Consider the following 7,781-nt stretch of genomic DNA (forward strand, 5'->3'; position numbering starts at 1 on the left):
CGCCAACCAATACATTGTGCACAATCAAGAGTTACTACATAATCAGAACGAGTACCTCTAGCTGCCTGTGGTCCTTGTAGAAGTACTGCTGTCTTGTCAGAATTAAGTAGAAATTAAGAAGTTACTCAGCATCTAATGTTTAATGTCTTTTCACAGGACATTTCACAGCAGTGGAAGCTAATACCATGTTTACAAGTAATTTTTCCCAGAAGTTGCATATATGGGGTGTAGCGCTTAGCGTATGTGGAGGGCTGAGCATGAACCACAGGAGAGGAAGGTAAGGTGCACACGTGACTTTTATTTACAGGTGCAGGAGGGGGAAATGGGGTGCCTGGTGGTAGTGCAGGCTTGGTGCTGTGGGTGAAGGGGTCATGGTGGTTCCTAGAAGGCACAGCACAGGAGAGTTTGTAGTGCAGCAGCAGCAGGACCCAAGGGGCTCTGCAGTTGGCAGGCAGACAGGTTGGCACTGCTGTGGGTGCTGGGATAGTTGTCCTCCTCATTATCTGCAAGACACAGAGAGAACAGTGTTAGTGTGACGCATAAGCCTGAGTCCGTCTGCCTTACCATTACCACAGGCCCCTTTTATACTCTCCCATCTTCTCAAGGAGGGTAGGGAGCCACCACAGCCCTCATTGGCTGCCAGCCATGTCTGATTACTCCACCCCCTGCAGCCACGTGCTCCCGTGCTCTCCACAACATGGGTGGTGCTGAAGTGGCCCTGTTCTTTCAGCACCACAGCGGCAGTAGAGTGAGGAGTGCTTGCTGGTTTATGTGCATGGGCTGCCAGCCTGTCATCACAGTAAACCCCCACCCAAGCTCAGAGCCTACTACTGTCTTCAGCTGGCCTTTATTTGTGGGGTCTGAAAGGGGAGAGGGATTCGAGGAGAAATTTGGCATGTACCTGTTTCTTCATGGTCGGTGGCAGATGGTCTCTGACAGCTTTCCACGTTCTTCTCCTGTGGCATCAGGAGCCCTCTGCTGATGCAATATCCCAGGTACTGTGCCTCTGTGAGCCCCAGGTGACATTTTTGGGGTTGGCAGTTAGCCCAGACTTCCGGAGCTCGCCCAGGACCTCCCTAAGTTGGTGTAGGTGGTTGGACCAGATGGAGGAATGAATTACGACATCGTCGATGTAGGTGGCAGAGTATTGTTGGTGGGGTTGCAGGACAATGTCCATAAGCTGCTGGAATGTCGCAGGAGCCCCATGCAGGCCGAAGGGGAGGACCTGGTACTGCCAGTGGCCACCACGAGGAGGAGAACATGGTTTTTGGCTTGGCTTCTGGGAAGTCGTTGCACAGCCAGATGCTTCCTTGGGACTTGGGCACCACGACGATGTGGCTGGACCAAGGGCTGGTGGACTCTTCAGTGGTGCCGTCATGAAGCATCCGGCTTACTTCCTCCTCGATAGCCTTACGATGGGCCTCTGGGACATGATATGGCCTCCGGTGGTCTACGACTCCCTGTGGGGTCTTGATGTCGTGGTGGAACAGATGGGTCAGGCCAGGGGTGGAGGAGAAGATGTCAACAAACTGGTCCACCACCTCCGAGATCTCCTGGCTCTGGGCTGGGGTGAGCTCACCTCCTCAGTGGATCAAGGCACACTCAGGTGGAGCTGTGGCGAGACTTGCAAATGCAGATACCACAGGGGCCGGGTCAGTCCATTTCTTTAACAGGTTAACATGGTAAAGTTTGGTGTCTGAGCTCTTACCTGGTTGCTGCAGGAGGTAGTACAGAACCCACCCTCTTGAGGGCCATGTACAGGCCCTGTCAGCGAGCTGGGAAATTGCAGGTGGCATTGGGAAAGAGGAGGATGACCTGGTCTCCAGGCTGGAACTCCCAGGGCTGGGCTGGATGGTTGTAGGTCCTCCTCTGCTCTTGCTGGGCAGCCTCAATGTGCTCCCGGACGATGTCAATTTGCACTCAGTCAATTTGCTTCTGCATTTCTTGCACATAGTCGATTAGGGAGCGGTAACGGCTGCTCTTCTCAGGCCTCCCGGGCCATGTTCAGTCCCCGAGGTCACCGTCTGAAGAGGAGCTCAAAGGGAGTGAAGCTAGTGGACTCTCGAGGAGTCTCCCGGATGGTGAAGAGGAGATAGGGGAGTCCCAATTCCTCCCCTCTTTGTCTACCACCCTTCAAAGCATCCTCTTCAAGGTTTGGTTGAATCAATCCACCAGACTATCTGTTGGAGGGTGGTAGACAGATGTCCACAGGTGCTTCACCTCCAACAACTGACACACATCTGCAATTAGTTTGGAAATGAAGGGCGTACCTTGGTTGGTGAGGATGTCCTTGGGGATTCCAACCTGGCTGAAGAGGAGGAGAAGCTCTCGGGCGATGTTCCGGGAGGTGGCCTTCTGAAGTGGCATGGCCTCGGGTATCAGGTGACGTAGTCCATGATGACTAAGATGTATTCGGGATGGCATGGAGCGGGGGCCACCAGGAGATCACAGGGCTGAACTCTACGCTCCGTGTGGTAGTAGAGGACGTCCCCATGGACCATGATGCCCGCAGGCGCTGGTCAGGATCTTGCTGTACCCCCTCAATGACCTGCACCTGTCTCCAGCAGTGTTTCAGCCAGTTGTCGTCCTTCTGCTCCCTTCCAAAATTCCCCTCCTGGGCAACCTGCGTAAACACAGATGAGACAGGGTTAGAGGGAATGGGGTTCTCTGCAGACGTTGCCCAGGTGTCTTTGTTGCTCTTGGCCAAGCAGGCCTGCCAGACCCTCAGCTGCATGGTCTTCAGTCTTCTCCGCTTTCACTGCTTGGAGGTTTGGTTGGCGGGGAAGCCCGGCCAGTCTCGCCCGAGGAGCAGGGGTACTGGGAGTTCCAGGATGAGACCCAAGAGGAGGGGCCACTCCCCAGCCAGGCTCTGCATGTGGACCCTGGCGGCCAGTACCTCCTGGATGTCCTCATGCATGCACGTGACTGCCAGGGTCAAGCGTGCTTGCAGTGCAGTGGCGGGACCCAAGGGGTTCTGTGGTTGGCAGGCAGACAGTTTGGCGCTGCTGTGGGTGCTGGGAGAGCTGTCCTCGTATTTATTGTCGTTGTCGTTGTCGTTGTCTGTAAGACATAGAGGGAACAGTGTTAGTGTGGGGCATAAGCCTGAGTCTGTCTGCCTTACCATTACTACAGGCCCCTTTTATACTCTCCCATCTTCTCAAGGAGGGTAGGGAGCTGCCACAGCCCTCATTGGCTGCCAGCCGTGCCTGATTACTCCGCCCCCTGCAGCCATGCGCTCCCGTGCTCTCCACAACATGGGTGGTGCTGAAGTGGCGCTGGCATAATTGCAAACATAAATAGATAAAGATTAGAAATACACAAAACAAGGAACTAGAAACTAGGAAACATGGAGAAACAAAAAGGCATAAATATACAAAGTAATCAAGAACTATGATCAAAAACAGATGCATATGATCACAACACAATAGGAAGCTAAACAAGACAGGGAGGAGAGACAAGATGCAAGTTAAAACAAAATGCACCTGCCTATATAAAAAAAAAACATGGCAGGAACTAAATACAAAACACATGAGCAGTGCTATTCTCGCTGATATTAATGTCCAAAATTTTTTTTAGTTCGTTTAGGAGCCTGTGATCCATGGTATAAACAGCTGCACTGACATCAAGTAATTCAAGTAATACAAGCAAGGAGACACAACCCTGAACAGAAGTCATATACTACTTTAACCAGCACCGTCTGACTACTGTGGTGAGCAGGTTTGATATTGGCCTTTTGGTTGTCAGTTGACCAGAGTGAAGGTCAGGTTTTATAATCAATGGTTTGATAACTGCTAAAATATTTGGATACATTATCAGTGCCAATTTTAAGTAGATTTAACTTTGTGACAATTAGATATTTTTTTAATTTATAAGGCAAAAACCATGGGCCTGTGAGCCCTAGACATTTTTTATTTAATAAACATTCAAGCATGTTAATATTCCACTTTTTATAATTAAAGGCAATTTAAAATTTGTCAGTTGTTGACTGTAGTCAGTCATGTATTACCAGCTAAACAACACCCCCAAAAAGTTGATTTATCACAGGAAGAAGGTTGCATGAAGGGAATTTATGGTAAATTTGCTTATTACCTGGTGACTGTGGAGATTTAATTTTAAAAAATCTCCATGAAAAGGGTGCTGCCTTTCATCACTGATGGGTTAGGTAATGAGGCATAAATTGCTCATGTTTTGCTGAGGCGTTCTGTAAATAAACATTAATATGAGCCTCTGTCTATCTCTAGCTACATACGGAGATCTTTACATTAATTTGAGCAATTACTTGTAATAAGACAGTGCTGTTGTATGCCTCTACGTGGAACAGAAATGCGGTGTCGTAAATGAAGTATTTTGTGTAAACAGCTTCAAAACCCAGAGAAACCCAGAGCTTTGATGCAGTGTTAATTCTGTTCACACATAACTAAGAGAAAATAAAGCCACAAGTGGGGATCTCTGGATACCGAGCAACTTTTGTTACATAGAACACTAAAGAGGCCATAGTTTAATATACTGTTCAAGTTTTATGGTGGTTCCTCACACTGTGAAATGCCTGCTAAAATCTAATTGACTAAGAGCAGCCATGTTTATTAAGTAACCTGGACGTCATATGTCGTATATGTGGGTGGCAGGCAACCTTTTACAAGGCTTTGTGCTTCTTTTATTTGTAACTTTTCTGCGACCAATTTTCAGTGTTTTCTGTTCAGTTCACAGTGTTCTCCCCAAAAGACAACCAAACAACATGTAAGTAACCTAGCTAACATTGCACACAGATGAGAATCATCACACTTTACCTGCTGGTTCAACCCGCCTCCTGTTCTGCTGCCACAACAGCATACCAAATTTCAGGACAATCAGACTTACAGCTCCTGTTTGAACTTTACCCAATCCCCTATGGTGGATCATGCCTCAGCCTTTGCGGACATGCTCAAAATCTCATCCTGATCATGGATTTCCAGTTTTGTGTGAATCCATCTGACCATTTATTAGTTACAGGTGTTTGAGCTCTGCCTTAACCAGTACAATTAAGGTAGAATAAGATATTTAGAAATGTCATCATGTTTTGGATAGTTATTGAAATTAAGACTCTATGGAGTGTTAAAAGATAGGTCAAAAAATCACAAAAATATTATCTTAAATTTAAGTGAGTAGTGCTAAATGGTATAAAGGGCAATTTTTATGGCTGAAGCCAACAAACCAGGTGAAAGAAAAAGTAAGTTGATATTGGCCCTGACAGTGATACTCACCATCAGATTGCCTTAATTATATTCAGATATCAATACTTTCTTCAAATATTTTTGTTCTTTTTACTTCTATACCCTCATCCCTTCCTACCTTTTTTTTTTTTCCCAGCTTGGAAAAGTGAGTACTTGATGGCAAAATCCTCATTATTACTGAAACAGAAAGTCCTTACTGAATCTAACTAACAATATAGACATCAATAAACTCTGCAGGACACTGGCAGTTTACAAGCATGTTTCTGCCTCTTGAATAGCATAGTCAAGAAGTGTTTCTGTGTGTGTGTGTGTGTGTGTGTGTGTGGGTATGCCTGTTTTTTTTTTTTGTTTGTTTGTTTGTTTGTTTTTTTATTGAGCAAGGGCTTCCATCTAGCCCTTTTTCTAGCCACCCTACCCCATAGCCCAGACATATGAAGAATATGCGAAATTGTTGTCACATGCAGAGAGTAATCAGTACTTGCCAGATATTCCTGCAGCTCCTTTAATGTTGCTGAAGGTCTCTTGTCAGCCTCCCTGAAAAGTTTTCATCTTATCCTTTCAACTATTTTAGAGGGACGTCCTGTTCTTGGTAATGTCAGTGTGCTGCCCATTTTCTCCACTTGTTGATGGTGGCCTTCATGGTGTTCCATGGTACGTCTAATGTTTTGGAAATTCTATTGTACCCCTCTCTTGATCAATATCTTTTGACAATGAGATCCTGTACATGCTTTGTAAGCTCTTGAGGACCATGGCTTCAGCAGTCGGAAGAAACCAAGCTGGTCTTTGGGGTTAATTGGAATCACTTCATTGATGACAGGTGTATAATAATTACTTTTGAACATGAGTTTGAATGTGGTTGGTTCATTATGAGCACCGTCACATGCCCCATTATACAGGGGTGTGCACGTGTGTCTTTTTTCCCCTAAAATGTGTGTTTTTTTTACTTGAATGTTGGTTTCTTTTTTTATATAACAAAAACCTGTAATTTTTACTTTTGTGACTTTTATATCCACTGTATATAGTATGTGAAATGCAAATGACAATATAGTTTCACTTTATTAACTAATCCTAATACTAAACCCTCCAAAAGTGATTTCTTTCCTTCCTTCCTTCTCCTTCATAGTAACTGCAGTCACCAAGGGCAGTGTTTATTGACCACAAGATCAAAAACAGCACAGAAATAACATCAGAAAAAAGCATTTTCCTATACCTTTTTACGTAATTGCATATTTCTCTAAATTGGACGTGACATAAGCTGAAAAGCACATGGATCTCTAGGGAGCTGATCCAAAGCAATGAGAGTTAATGATTAAACCTCAGAAGTCTAGCATTTATTTGTTCCATTTTCCAGTGTGGGTTTTCTAACTGATAATTACAGCAGACACTTCAGCTCCTTTTTGCCAGATAGAAGCACATAATTACAGTAATTCTGCTGGGATGTGAATGCAGCTGTTTTGTCCATTAGGGTATCTGTGATAGGGAGAATGAGGGCAGAAAGTGAATACTTTTTCAGACAACATAATCTGAACCATGGTATGTCAACAGATTATTGTTCTTTTTCTTGAAAATATAAACTGAAATAAACTGGATTCTCCAAGACGATCAGATATACAGTACTACGCAAAAGTCTTCAAAAATAATGAAATTAAATGTTTATACATCTAAAAGGGTGCGACAACACTTTTAAAACACCTTTCAAAATGCATCAGGTACACTTTATACAGATTAATAAGGAAATTGGCTGGTAAGTTTTTTTAAAGCATCTTGGAGAATCTGCCACAGTTCTTCTGGAGACTTGCTTCTGTTTTTGCACCTAATCCCTGACATTTTTCATTAACATTTAATTTCTGTTGGAAAAGTAATGTTTGGAAATTTAAAATATTTTTAATGACCCAATAATGCAGAAATCATAAAATAAACATCTAAGACCGAATTTATAAGATAGTAAATATACACTCACTGTCCACTGTCCACCTATTAAAGGAACACCTGCACATCCATGCCGTTACCTAATCAGCCAATCATGTGGCAGCAGAGCAATGCAAAAAAAAAAAAAAAAAAAAAAAACAAGCAGATACAGGTCAAGAGCTTAAGTTAATGTTCACATCAAACATCGGAATGAAAAAAAATGTGATCTCTGTCACTTCAACCATGGTACGGGTGGTGGTACCAGATGGGCTGGTTTGAGTATTTCAGAAACTGCTGATTTCCTGGGATTTTTACACACAACAGTCTCTAGAGTTTACACAGAATGGTACAAAAAACAAAAAACATTGAGTGAGTGACAGTTGTGTGGGTGGAAACACCTTGCTGATAAGAGAGGTCAAAGGAAAATGGCCAGATTGGTTTGAGCTGCCAGGAAGGATATAGTACCTCAAATAATCACTCTTTACAACTGCAGTGAGCAGAAAAGTGGACCGTGAGTGGAAAGGGGACAGTGTGTGTAGTATGTTCCTGCATGCATACTTGGAGTGTGATTTAAATAGTTAAATAATGCACTACAAGTGTGTGTCCTATTGGATAATTGTCTGCCCAAATGATTTTTATAGATCTTTTTTTTTTTTACAGAAA

Source organism: Pangasianodon hypophthalmus, chromosome 29 (assembly GCF_027358585.1).
Source record: "Pangasianodon hypophthalmus isolate fPanHyp1 chromosome 29, fPanHyp1.pri, whole genome shotgun sequence".
Lineage (NCBI taxonomy): Eukaryota > Metazoa > Chordata > Actinopteri > Siluriformes > Pangasiidae > Pangasianodon > Pangasianodon hypophthalmus.